This window comes from Natator depressus, chromosome 8 (assembly GCF_965152275.1).
Source record: "Natator depressus isolate rNatDep1 chromosome 8, rNatDep2.hap1, whole genome shotgun sequence".
In the NCBI taxonomy this organism is placed as follows: domain Eukaryota; kingdom Metazoa; phylum Chordata; order Testudines; family Cheloniidae; genus Natator; species Natator depressus.
This window is the reverse complement of record NC_134241.1, coordinates 5,734,638-5,754,215: the sequence shown is the minus strand read 5'-3', so window position 1 is coordinate 5,754,215 and position 19,578 is coordinate 5,734,638. Positions and strand designations below refer to the sequence as shown.

At 45.3% G+C, this 19,578-nt stretch overlaps 1 long non-coding RNA gene across 1 annotated transcript in view; it reads left to right on the top strand.

Moving 5' to 3' along the window:
* LOC141991871 (uncharacterized) overlaps window positions 1-18,008 on the top strand; it is a 183,264-nt gene extending 165,256 nt beyond the window's left edge. Inside the window, exons 4-7 of the long non-coding RNA XR_012640487.1 lie at window positions 3,069-3,228; window positions 11,506-11,592; window positions 14,613-14,704; window positions 16,085-18,008. This is a non-coding gene — a long non-coding RNA (uncharacterized LOC141991871). The remainder of the gene's footprint in view (window positions 1-3,068; window positions 3,229-11,505; window positions 11,593-14,612; window positions 14,705-16,084) is intronic.
* The last annotated feature ends 1,570 nt before the right edge of the window (window positions 18,009-19,578 follow it).

Genomic DNA, 19,578 nt, shown 5'->3' with positions numbered 1-19,578 from the left:
AATGGCCATACTGGGTCAGAGCAAAGGTTCATCTAGGCCAGTATCAGTGGCCAATGCCTGGTGCTTCAGAGGGCTCCCCTCAGCCCTAAACACACATTGCACTTGTGCCCTACGCAAACTTTGACGAACCCAAATCTCTAGGGGTGGAAGGCTAAAGCCACTCGGCCTCCCCATACTGTATAGCTGAGACCTGACACGGATCAGCTTGTGTCCCAGGAGTTGTGGGAGTCTAGGGACATGCTCCCCTATGCTACGTGGAAGCAAACAGAGGCACCAAAAGGATCTGCAAAATGACAGAGGTTAAATGAAGGCAAACCTTCGGTTCTCCCCATTTCCAGGAGTTCCAGCTGGCATCCTGCCTTGTTTGCTGTGAATCTGCCTTGGTTCTCTCCTAGGCCCTTTAGCTGCTACATCCTCTTTCTTTCTCCTCACTTGCTCTCTGCTTCTGCTAACAAACTTGGCCCCCTTGCCAAGTTTGCAGGCGAAAAGCTCTAATGTCCTGGTTTCATCACAGTGGCGTGCTGGCAGGTCAGTGATCAATCCCCCATTCACCAGCATGGAAATGAACAGATTAGAGCAATAAGGGGGTATTTAACAACAACCGTGGCTAGGGTGGCTGTCAGCACTTTTTCTGGGAGTGTGGCATCAGTAAATAGCTGAGATCACCTTTCAGGAACTATCAGAAAGGAAAGGTACCAGGGCTGACAGTTTAATTGCTTTTCTTTCTTTCTTTCTCTCTCTCTCTCTCTCCCTCCCTTTCACACTGGAGGTGCCATCTGATTGCCAAATACATGTTATTTTCAGTGGCGTTGTTTGTGGCTTAGCAGTGCATAGGGCTCTTGATGAGCGAGGGAAGTAAATTGCTGGGGAAGTGGTCATTAACACTCATTTGCATAGGTTAATTGCGATGGATAACGAAGGACGTCCATTTGTTTTTCAAGGGGGCTGCTGGAACCGATACCTCCATGATGGCAGCTCCCTCTACCTGTTCTTGACATTGAACAACATCTTTCAGTCTGCGGCAGACAGGGACTCGCTATTTAACTGAGCTTCATCCTGGCCTTGGATACTGCAGGTGCAATTTTGTGCATGCAAATAACTGGATGCATAAATAAATGGGATGTGTTGGCACCTGCAGTTGCAGTATTTAGATGCCCAGCGATCTGATACGTGGGTGCAGTCAGGCACTTAGGCTTCTAAACGGTTGCAACCGCAAGGATTCATACATGCACCCACAACTTTGTGTCCATATTTAGCTGCCAATGCACATTTCCACCTCCTGGTTTTGGGAAATGTAGGTCTTTAATCCCTGACGCTCATTAACCAGCTGTGTTTGGGGGAATATAAATTAACTTCATCATTGCTTGAAGAGCATACAATTTGGACCATCCAACATTAATTGAGCTGGGAGCCATTATTTTCAATGACTGCGTAAGTTCTCCTGTGATGACTGCCATCGTGGCCAACACACGTGGCGTGGTATCAAAGACTTCTGCAGCTAAAGCATGAGCTGCTACCACTTGAGCTAAACAGCTACGGCTCTGTAGCTGGGGCTGTAACAACCCATATCCTCTGTGGCTGGGCACTGAGGGGACCTGTAACACCCGTCACCAGTGGGTTACACTCCGACATCAAGGTGCTGGGTGAAATAGAAGAACTTTCAAAAAGCAGAATGCTGATACGGCTATGAAATTAATCAGTCTCCCCGCAGCTGTGTTACCTTCATATGTCACTGGAGGAAGAATTTTATCTGGGCTTGCTGATAAAACAGATGCTTTAAGTGAAACAAGGCTGGGTGAGCCAAGATTTGCAACACTCTGCAGGATACATTTTTAAGTATTAAAAAGTTCACATAATTCTTGAGTTCTTTCAAAACAGATGCTTCTGGTCTCTATTTTTCTCAAAGATAATCACTGTTAGGTGTGCCAGGATGGGCAGGGATGGGTGTCCCTAGCCTCTGTTTACCAGAAGCTGGAAATGGGTGACAGGGGATGGATCACTGGATGATTAACTGTTCTGTTCATTCCCTCTGGGGCACCTGGCAATGGCCACTGTCAGAAGACAGGACACTAGGCTAGATCGATGTTTGGTCTGACCCAGTATGGCCGTTCTTATGTACTGCACTCATGTAAAACACTACCATCACATGTACGCAGCTCAGTGCTCATGAGTGATCCTACCGTGATGAGTGACCCTACAGTGTCAGTGACGAACCAATCTCAGGCGAGAGAGACATTATTCCAGCCTTCATGTGCTTAGGAACACTGGGAAATATAGATGACTTGATTTGGTTTCATCCAGAAGACAGACCACGTATTAATAATAATGATCATTTTGGCATAATCTTTTATCAGAGAATCTTAGTGCTTTGCATGTTAGTCATTAATTGAGCCTGAGCAGTACCATAAGTAAATGATAGGCAGGGAGTACTTAAACTGCCACTGAAATGTACCTTGACTTCTAGGGTGAGACTGATGTCCGTGGGATTGCACCCGTTTATGTCAGGTCTGAGTTTGGTCCCAGGGTTCTTGCTGTCATTCTGGGGTGGATATGTGGTGACCCATGACCCTGAGAGCATCGCTGACTTTTATAAACCACTTAAGATCTGAGTTATAAGCAGATAAACAACATGGGAGCAAATGGCAGGTGTGATGCAGATCAGGACTGCAGTGTTTGTGTCAGGAAGCTCATACAAAACCTGCCCACACAATTCTTGACTCTAACCAGAGCCCTTAGTTTCTGACTTTCATGAGCATTAAATTAAAATAAAAACATGCTAGGCTTCTCCATTTTTATTGCATGAACTAGGAGGAGAAATGTACCTGGAGGGTACACATCATATATTTAGAAATATGGGAATAGGAAAATATCTACAGATTAAAAAAAAAATTACCCACTTCTTGTGGTTATTTGATCTGCTAATTATCCATACTTCGGAATCTATTATTCATACTTTTCTGCTGTCCTCCAAGAAACCTATATTGTGCCTGTGAGAGAGAGGAGCAGAAAATCATTAATAAAAGGAAATGCACAACGGCTTCCTCTGTTTGATCTTTCCCACTGTGCAGATCTTGATGGTGAATTCCGGCTGTGAGGGAGCAAGGTGAGGCTTCAGGGATGGGGATGAAGTGAGGTTTGGAAACTTGGCTTTGCAAAACGAGACAAGCAAGCACAACCTGCAACTCCACTTGAAGCACGTTCGGCACACGGCGGACAATGAGCAGAGAGGTTTGTATGTAGCAACACCGCGAGAACGGTGGATCCCCTCTGGTTGGGTTACGACCAAGCCAGGCTATGCAGGAGCGGCACCGCCATCTTGAATTGGCTAAATCTCACCAATAGATGGGCCAATAAAAGATATTACCTCCCTTGCCTTGTCTCGGTTCATAAGCCGTGGCGTAAACCCACCCTGCACGAGTCCGCCATGAATGACATGTCCCTGTGGCCCTGCGGCCGTGCACTAAAAGATCCAGAGTGTAAGTGGACAGTAGTGTAAATGGGAATCAGGTCCTGGATGTCTATAGCACATGCCAGCCTCTGGGTATGCCAAAGCCTGTTGCAAAGCAATGAACAGCACCCAAATAGCACAGTTATTAAGGGGGAAGTGGACCCCAATGCAGAGAGCCTTGTCTTGTATGGGCCGCTATCAGAATCTCCCCCCGTATACTAGCAATCGCTCCCAGCCTGGCGGCTGGTTTTAATGGGAGGGGGATTGTAGGCATGGACCTGGGTCTTATGCCCCCCGCTCTTATTCATTGTGTTTTCAGGCAGCTTGCTTCTTTCTAATCAATGATCTCTCCCAGCCTGACTCCTTGTGCAGTAGCACGCTCCAGCCTTCGCTACATCTCATCTCTGCACTCTGGCAGGTGCTGTTTTCCCTGTATGTCTGGTAACTCCCATGGCAGGCTAGGGGCTGTACAGAGATTAAAAAGAGGAGGCACAGATCTGGCTGCTGCCCTGAAAGAGTTCAGACTTCTGGCTGTGATGTCAAAAGCCTAGGCTGGTGAGATCAGCCTAAGCAAGCCTTCAGTTATCCACAGAGAGGTTGGCAGTGAGTCAGCAATGACAGGGGGAGAGAGGTGAGGGTAACATGGGAATATTATGCAACAGCTGCACCGTATTTTTAAAAAAATCATGATAGGAGTTCTTCCTTCAGAGTGAAATTCACCTCCGCATATGGCCTATGTAACAGCTATAGGGCTTAAGGGGATATGAAACAGTGCACAAGGCCTTGCATTGGCCATGTGTGCGGGCGTGAATTACACCCTCGGTGTCTGAACTACATTAATTAGCGCTGTCAACAGAGGGTCACTTCTGTCTGCAAATTGGTTGGGTCCGTATTTTTGGAGCAGTCCGAAGTCCGCTAGTTCAAACTGATGGCCCTGGGTTCAGAGCGACCCTCGGGCAGGACCCTCTGCCATCTGCAGAGAACATTTTGCTTCTCCCCACTGGCAAGAGCAGGAATGAGGCTTTGCTTCGCTCTGGGGAGAAAGCTGGGTGATGGTTTCCTGCAGTGTATTCTTTCCCTTTGTCTTCTCATGGGATGCACTCGGCTTGGGGCCAGCCGGAAGGCTGATTTGAAATTGCTTTGGGAAACCTGTGCTCTGTGTGCACTTTCCGGTTTCACTACAAAGTTCCCCCTCCCCCCTCTGGAAACATACGTCGACAATGGATTTCAAAGCAATTTGGGTGAAGCATCAGCTGTGAAAAGAAAGCGGGATTCAGTTACAGCGAGAGGGACGTGGAAGAGAGCTTTTGAGTGAGACGTTCAAGGCTTGGGTTTGAGGTTATGGATTCACATGCACTCATGGAGTTATACTGCAGCCCAAGTGTGTGCATTCTGTGTTGTCAGTTTCTTCTTTTAATATGTCTTAGTTGCATTTTAGTGCTCACGAAGGTACAGATCTAGTGTTTCTGGTGTCCTGCAGGCAGGTGCCATGTAAGTTTCCACACACACAGCTGTCAAATGCCAGGGTAGCTAGGTGCTGACCTCACAAGACTCACTGGGGCTTCCCGGAGGCTCCTTAGACTCTCTCTATCCTACCTTGCGGCAGCCAGTTAACTCACTCGCTGTTCCAGTTCTAGGCTCCCGCACACAGCTTTGCTGATGGAACTCATCCAGTCCTGCAGCCTCCGCAGAGTACCCCGAATAGCACAGTGCTTCCCATATGATGTTGATGTAGACACGTCTTGACTGTGGTTTAGGAAATTGTAGTCTAAACATTTTCAAGGAACAACAAAAATAAACCAGAGCCCCTCTGGATTTTCCAAGTCTTCTGTAGCTCCTGTGAACCGGAAGAGGCTACCGTGGAAATTCATTGACTCTGAATAGTCTGGCAGGATGGAGTTATTTCTAGTCACTTTATTATTTCTTTATGATTTTTCATACGTCAGGAATCTACTGAGCTGAGCCAAGTCATGTTAGAGCTGTGTTAAGAACCTATGTTCTAGACAAAGCCTGTACTTAGACAAGGACACATTGGCCCAGTGCAGTTTGACCCCCATTCCCACTGGCTGGCCACAGCACGAGAGTTCAGCCTCAATTCAGTTTATACCATCTTTAAATGACGAATCCAATTCTCAGCTGGTGCAAGCTGATTACAGTGGAGCGATGCCACCTTGTACCAGCTGAGGATTTGGCCCACTCATTTTAAAACATGGACTATTTTGCCAGCCTCTTATTGTATCCAAAACCCAACTTTGCACGTTGAGAGAGAATAATTAGGGAGGACACTAATGAATATGGCTAATAATAACCCTGAGGTGTAATTTATCAGTTTGACTAGAGGTTAATTCCCTGAGCTAGGGAGGGAGTGGGAAGCGGGGGGAAAGCACCTGGTAAGGTCTCTCAAGTTCACACTCTGCTACAGATCTCTGGGGAAAGCAATCAGTGCTTAACGAAGCAAGCAGCAGCCTTGGGATCTTTACTGGTCTGGCAATGACTGACTAGCAGACAAAGGCCCAATATGGTGTGGCAATATTGATTATCTTTCTGTTATAATCTTCTTCTTCTTCTTGCTCCTTTCCTTTCCAACTTGTTCTATACACACAGACAATAAGAGCAGCAAGCTCAGGTGAGTAACTATAAAATATTCTGGGAGAGAAAATGCAGAGGTTAAGGGTACATTTAGCTCCAGCTCGCAAGGAAAGTGGTGGCTGCACGTAAAAAGAAAATCTAAAGAGATATCTCGGCTTAAGTATTAAACCCTTTCTCTAAATTGAATCGGGACTTGCCTACACTGGAGAAAATTAGGTGTGTTAACCACTATTCGATCCCCGTAGGGCAGTACTCCTCCAGCTCACATGCCCATGCACACAGATGGTCCCAGTGTTGCGCAGCATTCCAAGCACCATTTGGGTTAGACTTGCTTTGATCGGTATTAACCCCTGCATCCTCCTCCACTGTGCTCATCTTCAGAGGGGAAGGATAGATTTGTGATTAATGTACGGATCTGGGAGTCAGCAGATCTGGATATCCCAGGATGCCTAGCTCTTCCATAGACTTCCTGTGTGACGGAATGGGGCTCTGAAAGCAATGGGGCTACTCATGGTAGTAAAGTTATGCATATGCTTAAGTTCTTGCAGGATCAGGGTCTTAATTCCTGTGCTGCGGCTTCCCAGCCGTAAAATGGGGAAAATAATGTTTCTCTGACCCTCTGTCTGGCTTGTCTCTCGATTATAAACTCTTCAGGTTAGGGACTGTCTCTTAGTGTAGATTTGAAGCTTTTAAGGCTACTCACATCCAGTCTGACCTCCCGCGTAACACAGGCCATAGGAACTTCATCCAGTAATTCCTGCAGTGGATGGAATTATTCATCCCCGCTACATTCGCAAACGCTATCCAGCCCAACGACTTGTGGATAAATTACAGCAAATCTTTTAGAAATATATTTTAAAGACTCCAAGTGATACAAACTTAGCACTCCCCTTGGCAATCTGTTTCAATGGTTAATTACCCTCACCGTTAAAATAGTTGCAGCTTATTTCCAACTTGAATTGTTCTATGTCTGTACAGCGCCTGGCGTAATGGGCCCCAATTTCAGTTCAGGTCTCTAGGTGCTCACTGTAATGAAGATATTTAATAATAATAATAATAATAATAATTATGCAATGCTATCATTTACAGGGATTGCTGGTGTAATACCTCCAGCGGTGCAAAGTGTTCCTGGTTCTATGCCACAGTGCACTTAATTTTCACTGTGTATGTTTGATATTTGCATTTCTCCCAGCTAGGAAGTAAAGTCTATCTAACTTTTAGTTTAGTTTCAGAGACTGCAGAAAGTAGTTTATTTGTTTGTAACAGAGGTTGTTTTTAAAGAAGAAAAAATGTAGAAGTATTTCTGTTGGTGTGAGGTTTAATAACAGCTTGGGGGTTTTTTTTAGATGTAAAGCTAAGCCAAAATTCAGTAGACAATCTCTTTTAAAAAGAAGCAATAAAAATGACAGTAGGAGAAACATTGAAAATATACCTCCCATGGAGGCAGAGTTGTTTTTTGACTGCTTGTTTTTCAAAGTTTTCCAGTAGCTGCCCACCTGCTCTTCAAAACGCTCAGCTCTGGGTACCAGCTTCAACAATGCTGAGCTGTGCCCTGTTGTGTGACTAGATGCTATAGAGTGGACCTATTGTCTTGTAGTTCCAGGCGTCTGTGGGTTTATCAAGGTGCAGTTCTTTTAAAGGAGAACTGAAAAGGGGTTGCTAAAAGAAATGTAAGAATAAACTTGTTTAAGATCCTGCAGTGGTAAGGCTTTGATTCATCAAAGCACATAAGCACCTGCTTAAGTCGATCCCTGGACAGCAAAACATTTAAGCACGTGCTTAACTTTAAGCACGTGCGTTGCTGAATCAGGGCCTAGTGTACTATAGGCATGTAAACTGAGAGACATGTTTTTCAAACTGGAGCCCAGAGGTGGTGCAATGTCTTCACTTTTTCACTGTCTGGCTGAATTAGGCTCTGGGTGACAGCAAGCAGGACTAAGCTGAATCCAAATAAAACAAGAGATGATGCTGATTGGTTTGGGGAACAAGCTGCAGAGCCTGACAGGGTTGGTTGGCTCCATTGAAGAGGTGTGCCTTTCCCTTGGGATTTTACTGGTGAATCAAATACCCCCAGAGGCTGCAGATACAATTGCCCTCCAAGGAGTTAATGGGATAATTGCATCCTTTTCTCTACAAATGCAGAAATTTCCACCTCCTGGAGCCCTCCAGCTCATGACGGTCTGGCTCTCCCTGCAGACTACCTGGGAGTTTTAGCGAGCGCTTAGCGTGGCAGCCTGCATGCTTGGCAAGGTTGAACAGTCCTTTCAAAAACGTGTTGACTTCACACGTTGAGCCTGGCATAGTTTAGTTCCTAGCTGCCTGAGCTGCGGTCCCTCTCCCCACCCACAGCCTCTGATGCTCCGATCAGCTGACAAGCCCTAGATTAATGGCCAGGGCCTGGTGATAGTGCTTTCCCAGGGGATTTCCCCCATTGCCTTGGCAGAACTGGAGTTTGTTCATAAGCACGGCACAGTGTAAAGTCCTCCTGTTTGCTCAGGCCAGGGGTGCTGCAACGATTTGTACAGTGGGGGTGCTGGGAGCCATTGTACTAAACTGTCAACCCTGTATATAATGGAATCCACTTCAAGATGGGGGTGCGGTAGCACCCCGAGTACCCCTAGTTCCAGCACCTATGGTTTAGGCTTTTGCCTGAGCCATATTAACACCGACGTGTATCTGGGTTTTAGGATTGCTCAGGTAAGGGGGTTGGGATTGTTCCCCTGTGCCTAGGTATTCATTAATGCAGGGGGAGCTGGTGTCAATCCCTGGAATTTTGTTCTATTAATGAAAATATGAGCAGAAGCTTAGGCAGAGGGCATGCGCCTGTCAACTGAATTACACATAAAATGAACGGTGATAATAGCTATGAATTTTTCACGTGTAGAACTTGCTCTCTGTCTTCTTAAAAAAATTGGTCCCTAAATGGTAAACAAATATTTTTTGGGGGGAGGGGACACTGGACTGGGACTCCAGAGACCAGATTTCTCCTTCTGGCTCTGCCACTGACCCGCTCTGTGACCTTGGACAAGTCACTTCTCTTCTCTGTGGCTGTTTCCCCTCCCAGCCTTTGTCTGTCTTGTCTATTCAGGCTATGTCCACAACACTCGCTGCTTTCATGGCATGCCACGTACGTGCCCACGTAGCCCTGCTAGCACCAGGATCAAGAGCAGTGGAGTGGCGAGGCAGCGTGTAGGTGGGTAAACACACATCTGAAGGGGGTGGGTATGTATGCGAGTACATCCCCCACACGCTCTCTACTCGCCTCCCTGTCCACACCGCTACTTTGAGAAGTGTAGTGTCCCTCTGCCTCCCCACTACTGGAGCCCTTCCCTGCTGCAGGGAAAGACTCCTCCTCTGCGGGGAAAGGCTCTGGCGGAGGGGAGCTGCAGAAGCCTTTCCCTGCTGCGTCCTCACTGCCAGAGCCTTTCACTGGCACATGTAGCTACACACCTCAGTGTGGACGCAATCACGGCAGCCACACGGATCCTGCACACTGCTGAAAGTGGTGGGTCGTGTAGACGTAGCCATAGATTGTAAGCTCTTTGGGGCAAGGTCTAGCTTTCATTATGAGTTTATATCACACCTAGTGCAACTGGGTTCCAATCTTGATTCTGGCCTCTAGGTGCCTCTGGAATAATAATATCTTACAGCCAAATAGGTTTAAACAATCTCCTTTATGATGTGCATTGCCACTTAGCATCAATTAGAAGAGCCATGCTATCTTTCCGGTGCAGAAAGAGATGATTCCATAATCTAACGTGACAGAATAAAGCAAAGGAGGGGAAAAGAGAGACCGTAAACACATAGCCAGTGAGATGAATCTGATGTTTTTATGTTAAACTGTACTGCTGACTTTCAGCAAGGGAAAAAAATTCTTCAACTTTCTGGGTCTTGCCAGAGTGAGCAACCTCAATGCTCACTAATCAGTTTTTTGTGGGCATGTGTCAAGGTTCCTTCCCCACTCTGAACTCTAGGGTACAGATGTGGGGACCTGCATGAAAGACCCAGTAAGCTTATTCTTACCAGCTTAGGTTAAAAACTTCCCCAAGGTACAAACTTTGCCTTGTCCTTGAACCTTATGCTGTCGCCACCAAGCGTTTTAAACAAAGAACAGGGAAAGAGCCCACTTGGAGACACCTTCCCCCAAAATATCCCCCCAAGCCTCACACCCCCTTTCCTGGGGAAGGCTTGATAAGAATCCTCACCAACTGGTACAGGTGGACACAGACCGAAACCCTTGGATCTTAAGAACAATGAAAAATCAATCAGGTTCTTACAAGAAGAATTTTAATTAAAGAAAAGGTAAAAGAATCACCTCTGTAAAATCAGGATGGTAAATACCTTACAGGGTAATCAGATTCATAACATAGAGAATCCCTCTAGGCAAAACCTTAAGTTACAAAAGGACACAAAACCAGGAATATACATTCCATCCAGCACAGCTTATTTTATCAGCCATTAAACAAAAGGAAATCTAATGCATTTCTAGCTTGATTACTTACTAACTTAACAGGAGTTGTAAGGCTGCGTTCCTGATCTGTTCCCGGCAAAAGCATCACACAGACAGACCAACCCTTTGTCCCCCCCACCACTCCACATTTGAAAGTATCTTGTCCGCTCATTGGTCATTTTGGGTCAGGTGCCAGCTAGGTTACCTTAGCTTCTTAACCCTTTACAGGTGAAAGGGTTTTGCCTCTGGCCAGGAGGGATTTTATATCACTGTATACAGAAAGGTGGTTACCCTTCCCTTTATATTTATGACAGCATGTCCTCTGTGATGGTTTGAACTTTTTTTTCCCTCCCCTTCCCCCCTTCTGCCATCAGGGAGGACATGTCTCTTTTGGCAATGCTGGGGAGGTGGGAAAGATGTCAAAGGAAAGATGTAGATTTCATTTTAAAGTGAGCTCTTAGGAATTGGTCTGACATTTCTGACAAAGGGAAAGGTTACTGCACACAGCTTTTCCACTCCTGTCTCCTCATTCCTCTCTTGTCAATCACAACTAGGGCTGGTCGAATTACTCAGAGTAAATAGCTTACTCCCCACATACACTTATCCTGGCACAAAGGTCGGTGAGCCCTATCTCAGCATGGTGCACAGTTAGGATGACCAGAGAGCAAGTGTTTAAAAATCAGGGCCGGGGGTGGGAGGTAATAGATGACTATATAAGAAAAAGCCTCAAATATCGGGACTGTCCCTATAAAATCGGGACATCTGGTCACCCTATCACAGTCACCTGGTCACGGGCACAAATCAATCTGTGTCTCTTGGTTTTAGTGGAGCACACAACTTATGCCTGCATGCTGTGACAAGATCTAATGTTTGAACCACTTGGGGGCAAGGAGTTTCACTCCCAAAATGAAACTCAACTGAGAATTGTGTTGGTATCTCCTGGAGGGCCCTTTACACACCTTTGTGATGTATACAGATTGCCTCAAAGCATCTTTTGCCTGCTTTTTCTTTACTTTAGGGTCTTGCTGGAGGTCTCTTTGGAAGATGAGTATGGAACGGTGACATCACCCTTAGCTGCTACTCCTTCAACAGAGGGCTAAGAAAGGTGACGGGGGGAAAAAAGTGATCAGTACCTGCTGTATCTAAGCTAATGAAAAAAGCAATGCAGGGCTGTGATGAGACTTAGATTGCTGAGGGCAACGTGTATTGATCCCTAAGGTGCAGAGGCTTGTAGGAACTATTTAAATACCAGTTTACGTTAGAGTGGGTAAAGAAGGGAGAACAGCCTGGGTGGTGACTGGAGCTCCAGGAGGAGATCTGCAGGTACAAAGCCATAGAAAAGGAAGTGAATGGTACAGTCTGTTCACCCTGTCGGGAAATGAATGCAGTTAAACCAATTGGTCCTCTAAACACTGCTGAAATGGCTCACGAGTTGTGCACTAACGGGAGCTTATTCCTCAGGGGCACGCTCTGTTGCCATCTGTTGAGAAACAGCTCTGAAGAGTGGTTTGATTCAGTTCAGGGAAAGAAAATCCATTGTGTCAAACCCATAAGTGGATGGAATTGGCATCCCTGGGAGCCAGGCCTCGCATATCAAAGGAGAGGAGGAGGGTTTGCTTAGCCCTTTCAGAAGAACAACCGCAGAAAGGAATTTAGGCCCCTTTGGAAAGGCAAGGTTTGTTTTGCTTAGCTGTTTTCTTCCTCTCCTTGTTTGAAGATGCTCCAGCAGACACAAGTTAGGGGTTAGATCCTCCACTAGTACAAATCAGTTTAGCTCTATTGAAGTCAACAGGCCTACATTGACTTACACTGAGAACCTGGCCCATGGAATTGGGACAGCTTTTGTTTGGACACGTTCAAGGTGGGAAAGACTCAAACTTGGAGACTACATTTTTTTAAAATTAATTAATTTCTTTATTTTAGTGTGATTCTGAAGGGCCCAATTCTGACATCCTTATGAAAGCAAAAGCCCCATCCATTTTCATGGGACTTTTACCCAAGTAAAGAGTGAGTAAAAACTTCAGGATTTATCCCTAGATTCTTGAATAAAACAAACATTTCCAAGGTTCTTCTTTCTAAACAGATAAATGAAATGAGCCCTGGCAGCACATCACTCTCGACAGGTAACCTGCGCCATAAGGGATCGAGGGAACTGATCCAACTGATCTTACCAGCAAATGAGATCGGAAACTTCTCAGTGCTTTGAGCATGTCGAGGCTCTCTCAATGAGTAAAGAAAGCAGCAGGTTTAAAGCAAGTAGCCTCCTTATACTATCGAGGAAATGGAGAGTTCTGGTGGATGAGATACTAAAAGAGGAAAAAGGCAAACGGCAATTTCTTTGTCTCTGTCACAGCCACATGCTTTAGGAACAAAAACTTTCTGTTTGCTTGAATCAGACTGGGAGTGTGTTTCGTCCTGCATATAGCTTCCTTCCTTGCCACTTTTTGGTTACAGGTCCGCAATAAAACATGTTAGAGTGATGCAAAGCTAAGGGATGTCTAAATGCCATGGTTTATGGATTTAACGCCTCTGTCCTTCACGTACCTGGGGTTATCCCCCTCCCCGCCCCTTCTAAAAACTATTCGCTTTCACTGGTTCTAACTCTGAAATAATTGAGGAGGGAAGGGAATAAGAAACTCACATCATCTCTTGTTTCTTATGCTTATTTTATAGCTGTGGATTAGGTTAGAGCCCGTCTGGTCCATTATGGACCTGATCCAAATTTATACAAACAACTCCCACTGACGTCAAATGGCTTTAGATCAGATCCTATGTGCCATGTTGGATTACCATATGCCAGGAGAGACATTAATATCTTGGTCTCCAATCCAGCTTCCAAAGGGAGTCCTTTCACTGACTTAATGGAAGTTGGATCAGGTCCTTCGAAAAGATTTAGTGGAGGGCAACAAGGATTATACTGCCTTTCAGAATCAGAATTCAGAACCAAAGTTTGTGGGGAGAGCTGACTGGAAAATTTCCACTGAAATGAAATTTCAATTAAAACCAGGGGGAAAAAATGTCAGTGAAAATGTTTACAAATATTTTTTTCTTCCAGTTTTCTGACTAGCTGTGGTTATGAGGAAGAGACTTTAGGGTAGACAAATGGAAGCTTTCACCATTATGAAAAAGTTCACTGCACTTGATAAAAACATGCTTCACATGGCTAATGGGGGACAAGTTCAAAAATGTGGAGAATATAATTTAAAAATTAGGAGCAACAAGAATTTGGGCATACATATTTCACACAAGTAATGAAGCAGGTTCTGGTTAGATTGTAAATTCATCTGAACAAGAACCTTATCCTCATATTTTCTGCAGAGGAAGTGTTGAGTTCTAATCCTGACTGTGCCACTGACTCACTGTGAAGCTTTAGATAAGTCACTTCTCCTCTCGGTCTCAGTTTCACTGTCTATAAAATGGAGATAATAATACTTACCCACTGTATCAGGGCCATTGCACTTTAAGGGAGGCTATAGCCCATGCAGTGCCCAGCCCAGTCCCATTTCAGCGCAGAACAAGGGAATTCTGGGAGGTGTAGTCCCCAGCAGGAATTTAGGAATTGTAGTCTGGAGCAAAGCATTCTGGGGAGGAGTGTCACAGTATATATGGATGATCCTTCCCTGAGAACACAGTGAGATCAGACTTGCTGTGGAGTTTTCTACAGAGAAGGGGAGGGGATAAAAGTGTGTGAGCATCCATCTGTCGAAAAGGCAAGACTTTGGAGGGGCTCTCCTGGTTGAACAGTGGAGAAGAAGGGAAGTGATGGTGTCCTTATCAGGGAGAAGGAGGTTTGAAGAGGCTGAAAAGGTAAGGAGCCCAGGGAGGTGTAAGTGTGTAGTGGAGTAAATGACTGAGCTCTTCTTCAGGGAGGGGTGAAGATTTAGATCTTGGGTGAAAGTGAGAGGAGGACTGTCTGGCAGGGATGAAAGAAGCACAGTGTGTGCACTTGCTCTTTTTAGGGGCTTAAGGCAGGGAAGAGATTGGGAGGAAACCCCAGTCTCTGTTCTCCTGCATCCATGGGAAAACTACATGGAGCCTGGGAAAATAATAATTGTGGCCAGGGAGGTGGGGAATATGTGTTCAGGACTGTTTCCTTTTCCTCATTTGGCATCTTCCTGACTCTAGAAGGGTTGGCCTTTTACATGCCATAGGGTGCAGAGGAATTCAGGAATCAAGATGGAGAAGCTGAGGCACGGCTGTACCCTGACACCAGTAAGGTAAGAGATCCACAGCACTCCTCTTAGGAGTGAGCTTAACTCGTCAATGTCTATACAACGCTATGGACATGCAAAGTACAATATAAATGGCTGAGTGCTAATATTTTTGCATGATGTAAACAGCAATGAGAGAGAAAAAGTTGTCACCCAAGTAATAGTGGGAAAGAAAATGGGATTATGGTAAACCAAAAAATGGAAATGGGTGTTAGGTTTATAGCTGAGTGACTAGTAGGACAAAGTACTCACAACTGTGCTTGTGAATTCTCACTGTCATTTGATTTACATTGTTTTGCCGATTGTTTGCAAATACTTGTGCAAGTTATGTTCTGCCCTTGCAAACTAAAAGGGAATGCTGAGCCCTTGAACAAGATTTGTTTAATCAAGAAACTAAATTTCTGCTTCTTCCTAAATAAATAAATGAATGAATGAAAACCTGTGATTCATTGCAAGTCAAATGAGCTATAAAGGTCAGGCAGTCTAATCAGGGAACAGAAACAATACTATGTGACTTAAGTGACCAGTCACCCAACTCAAACACTAAACACTGAATAATCCAATGATCACCTACTATGAACTCTGTGTAAAAAAAACCCCAGAGGCTGAAATGGATTTACTTGAACTATTCACCAAACGATTGTGTATGAATAACATATGCTTAAAAGTCATGATCTGTTCATGGATTATTCAGGAATAGAAAAAATAGCTAAATTTGAAAAATCAATTCAGTACTAAAAAATGACTAGCTCTAACTGGCCTTTTTTATTTGTTCCTAAGCCTTGTTATTGGGTCTGGTTAAACGTTTTAGTCAATTTTTTTATGGAAAATTTAAATTTTGATAAAATGAAAAATTGAAATTTTTCATCAGAAAAGAAAAAACTGAAAATCTTTGGATGCAAACAGTTTTTAGCCAAAAGGTGGCAGAAACAGTATCTAGCCAAAGTATCTAGCTAAAATTAAAATAAAAAAAATAGTTTTTTGGTGAAAAGTTGAAATAGTCTGCTGAAACTTTGACAATTTTTTTTGTTTTATATCAAAATTTTAAGCAGATTTTTCCCTAGCGATCGCTGTTTTTTATGTTTACATGTTCTTCACTGACTTCAGTGGGAGAAGGACAGGAGCCTTGAACTAAATTTGATGCTGAGTTCTTGGAATCATGTGATCCGTAGATTTGCAGCTCCTCGGTTTTGCTTTGAATCCATATGGTTCAAAACCGTAGGAAAACATTCCCAGGAAAGCCTGCGTGTGCTTGGCAGATTGCAAAGCAGAGCTGCTGAACTTCCTTATTAAGAGGGTGCTGCTCTTTGCGAAGATGAGACAATGGCTTGGTGGTGACGGGATGTTGCTGTTTCTTGCTTTTGGCCAGTTGTATCTTTTTTTCAGATTTTATAAGCTCCGTGAGACCCACCATACTTGGGCAGTAACTTCGCATCTCTCTGGGTATCAGTAGGAAACCTGCTTAGCTGTCAAGGAGTCATGTTTTCCAGCTGGGGGAAGGTTTCATTCTAAAAATAGTGGTGTTCTCAGCTTACCAAAAGTACGACAGCAGCCAGAAAGAAAATAATGCAGTGGCCATTCACTTAGCCCCAGTACTTTCTGTCCAGCCAGCGTACGTTGGTATGTTGTGTGGTGAGCATGGAAGTGACTCACATCAGTGACAGTACTGCATACCTCTGACAGCAACTGTTAATTCCTAAATTAGGAACGAAGAGAAGTCCATCTGAAAGGCTGTGTCGCCATAGATCAGACCAGTTCAAGCAGCTGCTGGGTTGGATCCGCTCTCCTCTTAATTCATTTTTTCCTTTTGATTTGCTTCCTCTGTTTCATCTGGAAGCAGCTTCAGTAAATGGCTTGGCGGCAGGGAGAGCCTCATGCTAAATGTGCTCTGAGCACTGTACAGAACAATTCCTCCTCTTTCCGTACAGCAGACTATGGATCAGTGTGCACAAGCAGCTACAATAAACAGCGCTAGCCCTGTTTTATGAACAGCAAAACAGCGATTTGCTACAGAAGGAAGAATTAGGGAAGGAGGCGGGGGGAGAAAGAGGTTTCAAAATTGCACAATCTTTATTCCCAGTGTTTGCAGCTGACTAGCCGCACCCACCCTTGCTGGCTCCTGAGGTGAGGGAGTTCTGTCTGAGGCATGGGCTTGGTTAGACAGCCGGGAGCTGCACCTTGTGTAGTGGCCACGGGACGCGCTGTGAGGATAAATGCGCCAGAGAGCGCTCTGTTTTCCCCTCCCGCCTCTATCGCGGTGTGGCAGCTGAGTTTGTAGGCAGTTTAGACAGTACGGCGAGGACCGGGCCTGATTGCCTCTGTCTGATTTGTGCCTTGTATGTTCTGTGTGCGCCACGCTGGGAGAGCAGCAGGTGAGGTGACAGGAGTGATATTTTTAAATAACAATTTCCCTGTATATACTCAGTGCCTAGTCTAAAGCCCATTGAAGTCAGTGGGAAGGGATTTACTTCCCCCGCCCCTTTCCTTACAATGGACTTTGAATCAGGTCCTTCACTTTGGTTTACTAATAACAATACTTAGAACTTTTAAATCGCGGTAAAAGCATCTCTTGATTAATCTTCACCTCTCCCCCCTCCATGAACCGCATAGAGAAGAAGAATATCCCTATTTTGTAAGTGGGGAAACTGAGGCACGGAGCTGCTAAGTGCTTTACCCAAGCTCACCGAGTCAGTAACAAGAGGCTGGACTTCCTGATTCCAACTCCTGTTTTCAATCTGCAAGACCACACTGCCTCTTAGTGTTGGGTAGAATCTGTTTCTCACCTGTCTTATGTAATGCCCATCTTGGATATGTAAAAGGACAGCTAAGCCTCCATTTTGGATACCCTTCTCCTCAGATGGTTTAGTGCCCTTTCAGCCTTTTTCAAATCAAGGAGGGGAAAGGTCAGGACAGCTAGAGTCATGTGACAGCCATAATCTGCCTAGCAAGGGCAGGTTATTTAGTGGGGGGCACGCCTGTCACTCAGGGCTGTCCATCTGAGTGGCAGCCAGTGCCCCACACCATTCAGCGAGCTGCCAGGAACCCCAGAGGCACCAGGGACTCATCGGACTTTGGATTCTTGGTCTCTATTAACATACTTGCACGCAGCTGCTACACACAATTAGTGAGCGCATACTTGCACTGGACTATGAGGTCAAGCAGAGACTGCGTGGGCAAGCACTGAAGACCTACCTGAGGGAGAAGATCTGCCCAAGAGGGAGAAGACCTGCCCAGAGGACCTGTCCAGAGGGAGAAGAATACCCAGTTCCTGAGTTCCTGTTTGGTGTCCAGCACCCCTGATTTTCACCACTATCCCTGTCGGTATCCTGAGTTTTTGTCATTGTGTCCCTGTCTTCAGGATATGGTATTGTAATACCCATTGTGGTTTTCCTCTGTTTTACATCCATAGGTTAAGGGCGTTTAAGGGTTCTGAGCTTCATGCTCTGGTGGTGACTGTTAACAGAGTGTGTCTTCCTTATGTTGTTTATTGTCTGAAGGGGGTCCTTGTCTAGTTTACTGACTAGTGGCATAATAAATATTTGTGTGTTACATCTTATTCTGCCTCTGCCTTAATAAATCACCTGATGATAGATGCAGGAGGGGGTGAGATCTGCAGACAACCTATCTTCTGATCTGTGTAGACCATAGTTAAACTGTTTTGGGCTAACATGAGGGTACGTCTGTTCTGCAATCACTGGGTGTGATTGCTGCTCGAGTTGATGTACCTGAGAGAGCTTTAATCTCACTAGCTCAGGTACCAGAACAATGAAGCCCAGAACCCGGGGTACTTCCACAGAGGCCTAGCCTAAGCTGAATTTCATGCTGCCACAGCTTCACTGCTCTGGGATCCAAGCGATCTAGATCAGGGATCTCAAACTCAAATCACCACAAGGGCCACATGAGGACTAGTACATTGGCCAGAGGGCCGCATCACTGAAACCTTTTCATACAAAGATACAAAAGTATAGTCCAAAAATGAAAAAAAATGAAGAGTAATATAGTATGCTATTAAAAGTCAATGTATTAACTTTTTAAAACCTGTAATGTGAAGAGGGTTTTAATAAAATATAAACACCTGTAACTATTCCTTATGTGGTCCGTAACACTGATGATGCTCTACACTAACAGTCTATCAACAAAGCTGTAATGGCAGGAACTTTTTAAAGTAATTATTCAAACAAAATACGTTGCCACTTTTAACTAACATTCTTCCCAACTACTCACAGCAAAGAATCATACATGCTGAACTTCATACCTCAGACTGCTCGTCTAGTCCATGAGGCCAGGCCCCTGCCCCGCCTCTTCCCACTCTTCCATGCCCCCATTCCAACCCCTTCCCCAAATCCCTGGCCTGGCCCCGCCTTTTCTCCACCTCCTCCCCTGAGCATGCCGCGTCCCCGCTCCTCCCCTCTCCCTCCTGGAAAGTCCTAAGTGCTGCCAAACAGCTGTTTGGCGGTGGGAAGTGCTGGGAGGTAGCTGGAGGAGCAGGGATGTGGCACGCTTGGGGGGCGGGGTGGGGCGGGGAAGGGGAGCTTGGCTGCCAGTGGAGTTGGCGCCTATGGCAGGCCACAGGAAATAATTCCACGGGCCGCATGTGGCCCGAGGGCCATGTGTTTGAGACCCCGATCTAGATTAAAGCTAGCTCCGGTATGTCAGCTCAGGCTGTAATCACACTCCATGACTGCCATGTAGATGTACCCTTCATCCATTCAAGGTAAGCAAATATCAGTGAACTGGTAAATGTAAAGACAAACTGCTGTGTAGACCATGCATTTAGATTAGTGGTGTTCAGTTTTTAACAGCCACACAAGCACTTGGTTAGAGAGGAGAGTCCCAGAAAGCCACACAAAAATAAAACTTGTTTAAAATGAGACCCTGTT